Source organism: Triturus cristatus, chromosome 6, assembly GCF_964204655.1.
Source record: "Triturus cristatus chromosome 6, aTriCri1.1, whole genome shotgun sequence".
NCBI classification, from domain to species: domain Eukaryota; kingdom Metazoa; phylum Chordata; class Amphibia; order Caudata; family Salamandridae; genus Triturus; species Triturus cristatus.
In genome coordinates, this window is record NC_140589.1 from 893,517,041 (window position 1) to 893,531,767 (window position 14,727).

Here is a 14,727-nt window from a genome sequence, read left to right on the forward strand (position 1 = left end):
AGACATGTGCTGTGTCAACTACTCTCAGGGCTGGTGACACAAGCAGTTGGAATGCACCATTTTACATTCACGTAGTCTGAATCTGTTTTGGGGTACTCACCTCACTATGTACAAACTGAACACGTGTACAACTACTTTAGATCAAGTTGTCTAGGCATGTGACTTGTGATGTTAGCTGTTGTTTCAGGCCAGTCATTGTTGGTGCTGTGTCAGTCAAAACGTAAGATGTTGGACACATCTCATAGGCGAATTGAATTGACATGTGTCCCCTTTTATCTTATGTAGGAGGTGAGCAAATGTGCATCGTCCATTCACATTGCTGGTGGACATGGAGGATGAGGACATCATACGTAAATTCCGTTTGGATCGACCTACCCTTCAAGACCTATGTGGTCAGTTGGAGCCCCATCTGTGGCCTCGCAGAACCTATCCGACTGCTTTGACACCAACATGTAAGGTGATGGCGGCCCTGCATTTCTTTGCAACTGGTTCGTTCCAGTACACGGTGTCCAGTGCAGGTGGGATGTCTCATCCAATGTTCAGTATGGTGTTACATGATGTACTGTCCGCAATGATGACATACAAGGACCGCTACATCCATTTTCCCAGGAGACATTGGCAGCTGTGAAGGGTGATTTTTTATGACCTTGCCCACATCCCTAATGTTGTTGGCGCCATTGACTGCACACATGTTGGCCTGGTTCCACCACAGGCAAGTGAGCACATATACAGGAAGAGGAAGCATTTCCATTCCATTAATGTGCAAGTGGTATGCCAAGCGGATATGATAATCAACCCATGTCTGTGCCAGATTTCCAGGATCAGCACATGACTCCTACATACTGTGTAACAGCATCCTACCACAGCTGATGGAGAAACTGCATCCAGAGCGTGTGTGGATGGTGGGTGAGTACGCAGAGTCAAGTAGTGTGCTGTATGTGTGACATGCTGTCCTCAGCTACACTTATATTACAAAATTGGTCTGTGTATCTCACACCTAGGTGACTCTGCATATCCCAACCGGCCTTGGTTGCTGTGCCCACTGAGGAATCCTAGGACCCCGGGTGAAGTTCGCTACAATGATGCTCGTGGGAGGACACGTCGTGTGGTGGAGTGTACTTTTGGTCTTTTGAAGTCTAGATTCCGGTATCTGGACAAGAGCGGAGGTGTACTACTCTACTCTCCCCAAAAGGTGTGTCAGATTGTAGTTGCATGCTGCATGCTCCACAACCTGGCCTTGCGCAAAGAGATCCCCCTGCTCCTGGACGATGATGAGCAGCAGATCCCCCCCCCCGCAAACCCACACATATACAGTGACGAGGATAGTGGATAGGAGGAAGGTGTCGACCTGCGCCAACAGGTCATCAACCACTACTTCCCTAGAGTGTGAGTGACATTGTACAACAGTGCCATTGTCTGCTGTCTTTGATGGTAGTGAAAATGCCTAGAAGAGCTTTTTGACTGCTGCCTGTTTTTGGCTCTGTGTTGATGGCTGATGTTTGTGGCACAGTGTAGTCATGACCAGCCACATGATGACTAGTGTTGTGTACTGGCTGTGATGCCATCACCTGACAAGTACATGTCGTTCTCTCATTGTCTTTCTAGGTCCCTTCAGCCTCTCAATGCCTCATCACAATCAGAGCTTCTGGTACATTGGAATCTGAGTCAATATTGTACATATTGTGATAAACATGGAGCTGACACAAAGACATAGGTGTGTAGAGTGTTTATTTACAAAGAGTGTTTGTGACAGACAAGTGATATTTCAAAAAATGGTGCTAAGTGAATTGATGAGTCGTCAGTGATGGTAAACGAGACAATAGAGTAGTCACCACATTGATGTGGTGACACAGTCCAACAGACACCTGCCATCAACATGGCAGTGTGGGTAAGGATAGTCAACAAAGTCAATGTCAAGGTGAACAGAGGTGCCATCATGTCTGGCTCTTTGACTTGCATTTCGCTGGTGCTTTGCCACGTGATCCTCCCGTGGTGTTTCTCGGACGGCCCCTTTTGCGTTTTCCGGGGGGGGGGGGCACTGCTGCGGGCTCAGCGGTGTCTGAGGAGTCATCCTGTTGCAGCTCACCCTTCTCTGTGGCCACAGCTGAGGTGGTGGGAGTATCATCCTGCGTGCCGCTGGAGGGGGGGGTTGAGCTGTCATTTGGGCGCATGACTGGCCCTCAGAACACCCACAAGCTGGCCCATGAGGTCCACGATTTGGCCCATGCATGTGTCCATGGACCTCAGCAGCAGGCGGAGCTCACGTTCTTTGTCCTAAACCTGGCCCATGTGTCCCTGGGTTTGTTCGTACGCCCCAATGACTCTGGCGATGTTGGCGAGGGCTTCGGTCCCAGTGTCCTCTCGATTTTGTACCCTAGTTGCCCTTCCACCTGACAAGCTGTCCCGGACCTGTGGCGTTGCCACTTGATGCACCCGCAGACTCTCCCTGCCCTCCTTTGATTGTGTGATGGTGTTGGTAACCACTGAGTCAGGGAGAGTGTTGCAGGCAGCACTGGTGGTGGTGGTGAGGCTGCACAATTCGTTGCAGCAGGGGTCAGTGCGGTTGTTGTTGCTGAGGTGGTGGTGGTGGGGACAGTGGGGGCCTGGGACGTGGTGTGCCCTGGCAGTCTGGATGGGCCAGGTTCGGACTCCTCATCCGAGAAACGTAGGGAGTCTGCATCCGAGAGTCCATGTTCCAAGGGTGGAGACTGGCTCTGCAGGTCGGTGTTGTCTTCTGCAGCAGTCAATTGTTGATCTTCTGTTGAACAGAGGTGAAAAGGTCATTGAAGTGCACCCCACAAGCTTGGTGTTAGACGTTTGGATGTTACATGTGATACACCACACAGTTTACATTGATATAATTTTGTATCGCTGCAAGGTACTGCGCATCATCACATGATGTGGAGGTACCTACATTACTTGTCCATGGTGTGACATGTAAATAGATACCATGTTCCACATACAGATTTTGTGATTACAAGGACATGTCGTCATCTAACGACTTGCGGCACATAAACTTTATGTGATGCGTCATTTTGGTTTGCTCTGCATGGAAGACGTTACATCTGAGCAAGAACTAGCCATTGTAATCTCATGCATACCTTTGTCTTTTACCAACTGACCATGCATGTTTTGTGTTCATATGGGCCTTCGTGCTCTGCCACCATGGCCCTTACACATATCATTCAGTGCTTTGCATGATTGTGCCCTGAATTTCTTCAACATGTGACTTTGTGGTTCAAACTTTAATTTCTGTGACAGTTACATACGCTTAGCTGTCTGCACACTGGAAGTGGCTATTGGGTCTATGCCAAGTTGGGTAACATGTGAGGGCTGGTGTGGTCATATGGCTCCATGCTTTTTGAGAGGAGTGACAGGGTGCATGCACTGTCTCCCTACCTGTTCTGTGACACAGTTGAGGGGAATTCTGCTCCATGATTATGGGTATGGGGGTGTACCATCATGCTGAGCTTTGGGACAAGGTGGCCTGGTGAGAGTTGTAGTGCAGGCTTCCCACCCACAAACACCCCTCCCTGTTAAGATGGTTGCCTCCCTGTGAAATGGAGCAGAAGAAGGGAATAGGTTTAACATGGCTCTTGGGTGGGGGGAGTGTTCCATCCTGCTCAGCTGTGGGACAAGGGTGCCTGGTGGGAGTTGTAGTGCTGGCTGCCTGTACACACACACCCCTCCCTGTTAAGAAGGCAACCTCCCTGTGAAGTTGATCAGAGGAAGGGAATAGGTTACACATGGCTCTTGGATGGAGAGTGCTCCATCCTGCTCAGGGGTGGGACAGGAGAGCATAAGATGGCTACCTACCTGTTAGGTGAAGGTGAGCAATGCAATGGCTGACACATGCTTCTAACTTGGAGGGGGGGCTCCATTCTGCTGAGCTTTGGGGCAAGTGGGTTTGGTGGGAGTTGTAGTGCAGGCTTCCCACCCACAAACAAACACCCCTCCCTGTTAAGATGGATACCTACCTGTTAGGTGAAGGGGTGCAATGCAATGTCTGCCCCATGCTTATGGCTGGGGGGAAAGTGCTCCATCCTCCTGAGCTTTGTTGTTATGTTATGTTAGTGAGACTTGAAGAGCGCGCGAATACCCAAAGGTATCTTGGCGCTATGGAAGCCAGAGCGAATGGGAAATGAGCCCCAATAAGTAGGGAAAGAAATGCAAAACTAAACAGTGCTGTTTAAAACAGGAATTAAAACTCAATATACGGGCGATAGCAGTCTAAAAAGAAACACGAGCACCAAAGGTTAAAGACAGATAGAGAAGCTAAAAAGAAATTTAGGCAGAGCAAGAGGGCCTAGTGGGAGTCGTAGTGCAGACATGTCACCCACAAACACCTCTCCCTGTTAAGATGGCTACCTACCTGTAAGTTTGTGGAGAGCAATGCAATGGATGACACTTGGTTGTGGGTGTGGGGTGGAGTGCTCCATCCTGCTGAGCAGTGGGACAAGGGGGCCTGGTGGGAGTTGTAGTGCAGGATTCCCACTCACAAACACCCCTCCCTGTTAAGATGGCTACCTACCTATTAGGTGGAGGGGAGCAATGCAATGTCTGCCACATGCTTTTGGCCGGGGGGGGGGGGGTGCTCCATCGTGCTGAGCTTTGGGACAAGTGGGCCTGGTGGGAGTTGTAGTGCAGGATTCCCACCCACAAACACCCTCCCTATTAAGATGGCTGCCTACCTGTAAGGTTGTGGAGAGAAATGCAATGGCTGACACATTGGTGTGGGTATGGGGTGGAGTGTTACATCCTGCTCATCTTTGGGACTAGGGGGCCTGGTGGGAGTTGTAGTGCTGGCTGCCTTTACACATGCCCCCGTGGAAATATTGCTACCTACCTTTGGGGTGAATCAGAGGGAGTAAATGTTGGATCTGTGAGACATGTGTTGGGGAGAGTGTGGTGCTCATTAGTGCATTTGGGCCTAGGAGGTATCGCTTTGTAGTTGTGGAAGACAGTACATAGCAGTGTAATGATAGCCATTTGTTGGTACTTACCAGCCTCCACTCCCCCGGCTATTCCTGTGAAACTCTCTGGATGCAGTATGGCAAGCACCTTCTCGTCCCATACGGTGAATGTTCGTAGTGGAATTGGAGGGCCACCGCCAGTCATCTGAGTCAGCTTACAGTTTTTGTTGTTACGCTCTTTCACCTTGGTCTTGAAGTCATTCCACCTCTTCCTGATCTCCTTCTGGGAGCGCGGGATGGTCCCTATTGCATTGACCTTGTTGACTATCCTTGCCCACATTTGATTATTGGTGGCTAATGGTGTCTGTTGGACCAGGTTTCCAAACAAATGTGGTTCTACTCTGATTACCTTATCTACAATCCCTGACAACTCATTGTCAGTGAATTTGGGCATTTTATTTTGTGACATGGTGTGTGATGTGCAAATGGGTTAAAGGTGCAGGTGTGAAGGTGGTGGTGGTGATGTGTGTGGTGTGTGTGGTTGTGATGGTGTGATGTGTGCAGATTTGCCTCTCCTTTGTGCTGCGGGGTTGGGCCCTTCAGTTGTGGAGTAGTGCAAAGGATTCTCGGCAGGGAAGGGGCTGGTTTTATAGTTGGCTATGTGGGTGGGTCAAAATGGAGTATTCCTGTCAGGTGTGTGTATGGGTTGACCTGGGGTTTGTATTTTTTACTTGCCATGGAGATGTGTGATTGGGGTGTGTTAGGTGTTTTTTGAGGCCGAGCCAGATTAATGGGCACACTTGGTAGCCTTGTTGTGCGTTTGCTTTCGACCGCCATTACTCTTCTGGAGCGACCTCGGCGGTCGGAATGCAACAGCCCTTCCGCCGGCTCTCTCATTCATCAACAGTTGCGAACGCGGCCGTCGGTAACAGCTGATCGTACCGCTGTCACCGCAATCGTATCCTAATTTCACGTGCTGTCAATTCGCTGGCCGTGCGGCGGTTTTGGGTCTTTTCGCATCAAATCCGGGCGGATTTTCACCTGCTCCACATGCTCCCAGCGGACTTTCGTGGAATCCACCCGCCACGGTTGGATTACTCTGGCGGTTCATCCTAATCTGACCGCCGGTTTTCCCCGTGGTACATGCACACGGTTAATTTCAGCTACCACGGCGGTAGGAATGGTTTTTCGACCGCCATCCTAATCGACCCCTCAGTGTTGTATATGTGTCAAACAGTTTATTTGCATACCAAATAAAAACACTTATTGCACTGGCCTACGTCCCAGTTAATGACGTGGCCGAACATTACAATCTTTTAATAGAAAGTCCTTACTACCACCAACACAAACACACATTAAGTCCCTTCCTAGACTATTTTGAAGATACCTGGGTGGGAAGACTCCATAGATCAGGACATAGGAGACAACCAAAATACCAAATTCCCTGGTATAATGTTTACCTTAGCACACTAAATCAAGAAGCAAAAACAAACAATGCTGTTGAAGGTTGGCATAATGCCTTCCAAGCAACAACAGGACTTGGTATAGCTACTCTACACAAACTCCTACTCTCCCTACAAAATGAACAGAGCTACCAACAGCTAAGAATGGAGCAATCGGTCACACAAATCAAGCCTAAATATCCAAACAAACTAAACAAATTTTTGAATACCTACAACAACAAGTTAGACTATACCATACAACAAGAGGCCTAGAATACTTAGCAATAATTGCCAAAAGCCTACTCTAAACTCTCAAACCAGTGTAAAATATATAATACTTTTCTGTTTAAATTATTACAATGCATACAAATTTTTTTTTAAACAAAATAATTTGTCTAATACATTTTTATTAATAAATAAATATATATATAGACAAAATAATTCGTTTTTGAAAAAATCAACAACAATAACAGTAAATCTTATAGCATTTCCCTCCCACAATAATTAATTAAATTAATTTACCGTTTCCGTAGCTGTAGACAGAAAATCCCACTTCTTGTAAAACAAAGCTGGTAGCTCATATTCCAAATAGAAGAAAAGTTACCCCCCAAAAAATAAAAAAATCCAACTGTTCCAGAAAGTAATCCTCGATCTGTCAATACACAATCCATAAACCTGAAAAAGTGTTTTCAAAAAAGAAACGCTCCAGGAAAATCCCAAAAACTAAGGAAGTGTAAAATAATTATTAGTTACTTAAACTAATATACACTTCTTTAATTAAAAAAAGTAACCGCAACTCCGATCGAACAAAACCTGTATAAAACACACAAATATTCCCACTCACATATACACATAGGTGCCGATTGCGATCCTGTAAAAACCTGGTACGAACCGTCGGACGGAGCATATTCTCCGTCCGACGCGTACTCGGTCGTAACAATATACAAACATGTAAGTACGATTCGCACGGAAATACTATTTCCGTACGAATCGTACAAAACCCCGACCGACGAAAATAAACATACAAATGTGATCCAGGAAAGCGCCGACGTGACGTCGGGACGCACGCAGCCTGCCATTCACGAACCAGGAAGTACGATTCGCACCGACGTCATCCCGCACGGAGAATATTTTCCGGCAGCCAAAAACTGCCGGGAAATCAGGACGACGCGAACAAGGAGTACCTGCACGCGACGGACAGACATGGACCCGAACCTACGTGTCATCCCGGCCCTCATAGCAGTCGACCTCCTCTACAGGTTACGACGCAGACGCCGCAGAAGGTCAGAACAACAAAGGGAGGGGGGAAAGCGGGGGGGGGGGCAGGAGCAGGGGCAGGCCACAAAACCCCCACCAAAGTCACACAGCACACATGCCCTGGACATACCTGACCCCCAGGCCCTGGTCACTACGAGGGGGTGGGGGCGTGTCCAGCAAAGCCAGCGTCCGCCACAACGGAAGTGGTTGACGACGCGAACCGGCAACACAACAATACAGGTACGTCCCGTACCCACGCCTTAAGAGCGTGGGTACGAGTCGTACCACGCCCACACCTACGTCACCCCAACAATGGCGGGACGGCTGTACCCATGTGGCAAAGGCCTGGGTACGGCCCGCACAAGCATTCCACAGCGTGGGTACGGATATGTACGGACCGTACCCCCACCCCCGTATGCATGGAGCGTACCCCCCACCCCAACAGTGTACGTACGACCCGTACCCTCACCCACGTATGTATGGAGCGTATCCCCACCCCAACCGTGTATGTACGACCCATACCCTCACCCGCGTACGTATGGAGCGTACCCCCCATGCCAACAGTGTACGTACGGACCGTACCCCCACCCCGTATGCATGGAGCGTACCCCCACCCCAACTGTGTATGTACGACGCGTACCCTCACCCGCGTACGTATGGAGCGTACCACCCATGCCAACAGTGTACGTACGGACCGTACCCCCACCCCGTATGCGTAGAGCGTACCCCCACCCCAACCGTGTATGTACGACCCGTACCCTCACCCGCGTGTGCATGGAGCGTACCTCCACTGCAACCGTGTATGTACGACCCGTACCCTCACCCGCGTATGTATGGAGCGTACCCCCCATGCCAACAGTGTACGTACGGACCGTACCCCCACCCCGTATGCATGGAGCGTACCCCCATGCCAACCATGCATGTACGACCCGTACCCTCACCCGCGTACGTATGGAGCGTACCCCCACCCCAACAGTATATGTACGACCCGTACCCTCACCCGCGTATGTATGGAGCATACCCCCACCCCAACCGTGTATGTACGACCCGTACCCTCACCCGCGTACATATGGAGCATACCCCCATGCCAACAGTGTACGTACAGACCGTACCCCCACCCCGTATGCATGGAGCGTACCCCCACCCCAACCGTGTATGTACGACCCGTACCCTCACCCGCGTACGTATGGAGCGTACCCCCACCCCAACAGTGTATGGACGACCCGTACCCTCACCCGCGTATGTATGGAGCGTACCCCCACCCCAACCGTGTATGTACGGACCGTACCCCCACCCGCATATGCATGGAGCGAACCCACACCCGTGTATGTTCTAAGCGTACATATCCTGAAATAGGAGGGTTGGGTGCAGAGTCCTCCCAGCAGTGCCCAGTCATAAGAGGGGTGTGTGCAGAGTCCTCCCAGCAGTGCCCAGACACAGGAGGTGTGGGTGCCTAACACTCCCAGCAGTGCCCAGACACAGGAGGGGTGTGTGCAGAGGCCTCCCAGCAGTGCCCAGTCACAAGAGGGGTGTGTGCAGAGTCCTCCCAGCAGTGCCCAGACACAGGAGGGGTGGGTGCAGAGTCCACCCAGCAGTGCCCAGACACAGGAGGGGTGTGTGCAGAGTCCTCCCAGCAGTGCCCAGACACAGGAGGGGTGGGTGCCTAACACTCCCGGCAGTGCCCAGTCACAGGAGGGGTGTGTGCAGAGGCCTCCCAGCAGTGCCCAGTCACAAGAGGGGTGTGTGCAGAGTCCTCCCAGCAGTGCCCAGACACAGGAGGGGTGGGTGCCTAACACTCCCAGCAGTGCCCAGACACAGGAGGGGTGTGTGCAGAGGCCTCCCAGCAGTGCCCAGTCACAAGAGGGGTGTGTGCAGAGTCCTCCCAGCAGTGCCCAGACACAGGAGGGGTGGGTGCAGAGTCCTCCCAGCAGTGCCCAGACACAGGAGGGGTGTGTGCAGAGTCCTCCCAGCAGTGCCCAGACACAGGAGGGGTGGGTGCAGAGTCCTCCCAGCAGTGCCCAGACACAGGAGGGGTGTGTGCAGAGTCCTCCCAGCAGTGCCCAGACACAGGAGGGTTGGGTGCCTAACACTCACAGCAGTGCCCAGTCACAAGAGGGGTGGGTGCAGAGTCCTCCCAGCAGTGCCCAGACACAGGAGGGGTGGGTGCAGAGTCCTCCCAGCAGTGCCCAGACACAGGAGGGGTGGGTGCAGAGTCCTCCCAGCAGTGCCCAGACACAGGAGGGGTGGGTGCCTAACACTCCCAGCAGTGCCGAGTCACAGGAGGGGTGTGTGCAGAGTCCTCCCAGCAGTGCCCAGACACAGGAGGGGTGGGTGCCTAACACTCACAGCAGTGCCCAGTCACAGGAGGGGTGTGTGCAGAGTCCTCCCAGCAGTGCCCAGACACATGAGGGGTGTGTGCAGAGTCCTCCCAGCAGTGCCCAGACACAGGAGGGGTGTGTGCAGAGTCCTCCCAGCAGTGCCCAGACACAGGAGGGGTGGGTGCCTAACACTCCCAGCAGTGCCCAGACACAGGAGGGGTGTGTGCAGAGGCCTCCCAGCAGTGCCCAGTCACAAGAGGGGTGTGTGCAGAGTCCTCCCAGCAGTGCCCAGACACAGGAGGGGTGGGTGCAGAGTCCACCCAGCAGTGCCCAGACACAGGAGGGGTGGGTGCAGAGTCCTCCCAGCAGTGCTCAGACACAGGAGGGGTGGGTGCCTACCACTCCCAGCAGTGCCCAGACACAGGAGGGGTGTGTGCAGAGGCCTCCCAGCAGTGCCCAGTCACAAGAGGGGTGTGTGCAGAGTCCTCCCAGCAGTGCCCAGACACAGGAGGGGTGGGTGCAGAGTCCTCCCAGCAGTGCCCAGACACAGGAGGGGTGTGTGCAGAGTCCTCCCAGCAGTGCCCAGACACAGGAGGGGTGGGTGCCTAACACTCACAGCAGTGCCCAGACACAGGAGGGGTGTGTGCAGAGGCCTCCCAGCAGTGCCCAGTCACAAGAGAGGTGTGTGCAGAGGCCTCCCAGCAGTGCCCAGACACAGGAGGGGTGGGTGCCTAACACTCACAGCAGTGCCCCTGCAAAGAAAAGGGTGGAGTACCCACAGATCCAATGCCCACAAATGTCAGTCAGGTGCACAAAGATCCTGCAGTACATGTACCACATGTGTGCGAGGCTGGGAGTATACACATGCATAGCGCCGAAAAGAAAACATGTCCACATGAAGTCATGACAACAGTCTACATACACAAGTACAGTGACCACCAAGGACGCCACGAATGATGCAGGTGGAGACATCGCTCAGCATGCATGGCCCAAGTCTAACGAGTCCGTCACACACCCAGCCAATGTAGACACAGCTCAGCACCGCGTATTGGAAAGACCCTGCAGGGAAGATGTCAGGTTACACAGAGGAAGGAACACACCTTGGGACGATGTCACCATGCAGTAACTGCTTACATGAACAAAGTTATGTAGCCAACAGCTTGTGATGGCACACAGATACCAGGATCCACCCTATGACCAGCACAAGACTACAATTCCCACACACCCAACACATTATCACCACCCAAAATAATGGGGCAGGTCCACCAACAGCAATACCAGACAGACAGTAGTGTACTAAGGAAAAATAAATTGCTTTATTCAGCATCCAAAAATCTGTTTGTCCCTTGAAAGTTCAAAATGTACAATGCCCATAGGGCAATCCAAAGTTCAAATCCAGGTGGGGGACACAGTGGGACGCGTGTCCCCTAGCTCGCCTGCACAGTCAGACTCCTTCGTCTTCCAGAGGGGGGAGGGCATCATGTGGGGGGGAAGGACCAGGCACCGCAGGGACATGCGGGCGAAGGGTAGGCGTCGTGGGTGCAGGGATGGAGGACTCCACCACAGGGGGTGGGGCAGGGCCAAAGGCGGAGGCCAGGATGGCGCTGCACACCTTAGCAAGGTCCCCCAGCGACTCCCCTGCACCCGAAGGAACCACAGGCCCCAAGGAGGGGGGGGGGGGTCAGAGGGATGGGTCGCAGCGCCACTGGGGGAGGGTGTGGACAGGGGGGGGGACTCAACCACCCTGACCGGGGACTCCCTTGACCGCTTGCGGGGTGGTGTCACTGTGGGGCTCAAGGACAGAGCGGCCATGCAGGAGTCTTTGCCGGATATGTGGCCAGGAGAGCTGAGGGGAGGGGATTTGGAGGGAGTGGATTTGGTGGAATGCGGACTCCCACTCTGGCTGCGTGTCTTACGTTTGCCCCCCGACCCAGTGGGTGTGCCTACTTCACCCTGTGTGTGCGTGCCAGGAGGTGTGCGTTTGACCTTCCCTGCTGGTGTGGTGCCTGTGTCTGTTGTGGTGGGTGCATGCTGACGTCTGGGTGTACGTGGGACAGGCATGGGAGTGGGAAGTGTGGATGGGTCAGGGGTAGGGGGTTGGACGAAGCGCTGCAGGAGACCCACTGCTGCAGTCAGTGTCGAGTCAATGGACCTCAGCAAGTTGCGTTGGTCAGCCTGCGATGAGAAAATGCCCTCCAAGTATGCCTCCATGTTGTTCAGCACTTGGCTGTGGCCATGGAGGACATTAAGCATCGCAGCCTGACCAACCTGCAACTGCCGCTGGATGTCCACAGACTCGGCATTGGCGGCAGCAGTGGAGACAGGGGCAGGGGGTGCGGTGCCTGGCAGGAAGGAGACATGTGGTGACTGGGCACGCTGGGAAGGGACACGAGCAAGTGGGAGGCGGCTGATGGCAATGGAGGGGGCAGGGAGAGATGTTGTGCCGCTGTCAGCTGCTGGTGCAGCCTCCGCCCACTCGGAGAGCTCATCCTCGGACCCGTCAGCTTCATATTCTGTGGTGGCACTGGACAGGTCCTCGGCCTCACTCTCCTCCGCCTCAGTTCCACTCGATGTGCCAGCCACGATGTCACCGCTGGCACTGGTGCTCGGTCCCTCCGCTCCGTCTGTGCTGATGTCTCCCTCCGTGTCCCCCGACGATGCTGTGGGCAAGGTGAAGAGACAGCAATTAATCATACACCTGTATACATATGTCACATGAGTCCAATCTACATAGGTTACAGTGCATAGCCTGAAAAGAAAGATGAGTAACATCTACAAAACAAAGTACATATGTAGGGCATGCAACACACAGTTGGTTGACCCACCATGCCACTGAAAAACTATGGAGAGCATGACACAATAGCAAATGACATGAAATGGATTTTGACAGAGGAGCCAGGCCCTGGGGACAATCCAGCACTGCATCTGCGCCACACAGCGTTGCTGAAAATAGGAATGAGCAGGGACCATATCCATGAACTTGAGGCACATGCTGCATAAGTAATACTGAAAACATGCCCACCATGACTGGCTCACTGCACCTTGAGTGTATGTCCAGACAAACATCACACACTGGCCAGACCTAGCAAGGAGATATCAGGTTTTGACATGTAGGCTTTGCCCGCACCAACCACCCCCTACATGAGACAATTAGTTGAGACACAGGACGCACTTACATCTCTTAGTCTGGGTGAAATACACATGGGCTGGATAAATGCAAGATTGGACACCAAATACCCAAGGTGCGCCTGTCCAAATAATCATGTACAAATGGTCATCATCAGATGATTGTAACAAGACACACAGGCACTGGCCACCGTGAGTATGAACAAGGAAAATCAGGTCAGGCTGTACAGTGGACACTTGTACTACATTTTACGTCAATATACATGGTGCCAGGGGACAATGGCACAGAGCACAACCTATGCTGTAGACACTGAAAATGTCCACATTTTGTGATGACACACATGACACCTAGGAAAATATGCCCCAGGGGACAGTAGTGGCCACACAACTCCATGGTCCTGAATGGTAATGACTGCAACACACGCCACCATCCCTGCACCATGCGTATCGCACACTCATGCACATCATGTCACAGGCCACAACATAGGACATGCGTGCTGTAGGCATGACACTTGAGAGACTAACTCCCATGTCTGGACTCAGCATCAGTGCCAACTGACATGGAACCCACAAGTACTGAACTGGACAGGGCACAGGCAAGGTCCCAAAACCTGTTACACACCACCCCCACACATGATGCTACAGGCATTGTTCACGTGGATAAAGTGCCAGCCTAGATAACCTTGTGAAGGAGTGACTACACACAGACCAGGGAACACATTGCAAGGAGGGGAAGGGAGGCAGGAGAGCACCGCTATACTGTGGGTAACAGGATCTGCACAGCACCTTTAAACCCTGGCAGTGTATCCATGCAACTGTGCACTTACAAATGCTGGTGACACACAACAAACACACATGTACCTACCCCCTTCCTGCTGCTGCTTCTCCTGTAAGTGCCTGTCCAAGTCTGGAAAGACCACCGCCAGCACACGCTTGTGGATGTGGGTCAGACGGCGGCGCCCGCGGTTCTTATGGGTCTCAGGTGAGTCCCCCAGCAGGACCCGTGCGATCCTCCGCGTCCAGCACGGATATCCTGCCAGCGTTTTCTCACCTGGGCCAGGCGCCGCTTGCGACCCTCCGTCCTCCTCACGGCACTGACGGCGTTCATCCAGATCTGCTTCTTGGCAGAGGCGCCTACCTGTGAGGATGAACAAGTGACACTACATCAATACACCTGGCACATGTCACAGAGACACATATTAGAACTAATTTGCTGTTTACAACTAGGCATAGTATGCATCCAACGCATTACACCTTTGTCATAGGGACATGATCCTCTGGGGAAGGGCAAAAGCAGTACGTGCCATTGAAAGTACACAGGTGGAATGAGGGCAACGACACAATCAATGATCCAGGCTCACACTGTGCATCACAAGCTACACCAGGATTATGTGCAGCACCTCTAAGCAGTCACATGCCACAGGCCACTGACGCTACCTCAGCAGAGTACACAGACACACACAGGCACAGGACATTCACCTGCCATTGCCAAATGCAGCGACAAACCTCACTCTGCACATGTGCCACTAGACGGGGGGCTCACAGGTGTGGGGGTGGCTCTGCACATCAGACACACAGCACTGCTCCCTGCTCACATCAGATGGGCAGGGTATATCCAACCCTCATGCAGCCCGGGTGCCACACTCCACATATGCACCCACCCACATGACA

The 14,727-nt window shown here is 52.7% G+C and overlaps 1 long non-coding RNA gene across 2 annotated transcripts in view; it reads right to left on the reverse strand.

Moving 5' to 3' along the window:
* LOC146820747 (uncharacterized) overlaps positions 1–14,727 on the reverse strand; it is a 98,833-nt gene that overhangs the window by 10,922 nt on the left and 73,184 nt on the right. The window contains exon 4 of one of the 2 annotated variants that reach the window (XR_014962610.1): positions 1,790–2,758. The exons of the other annotated variant lie outside the window; for it this stretch is intronic. This is a non-coding gene — a long non-coding RNA (uncharacterized LOC146820747). Of the gene's footprint in view, positions 1–1,789; positions 2,759–14,727 lie in introns of those variants that run through there. 2 annotated transcript variants of the gene reach the window in all.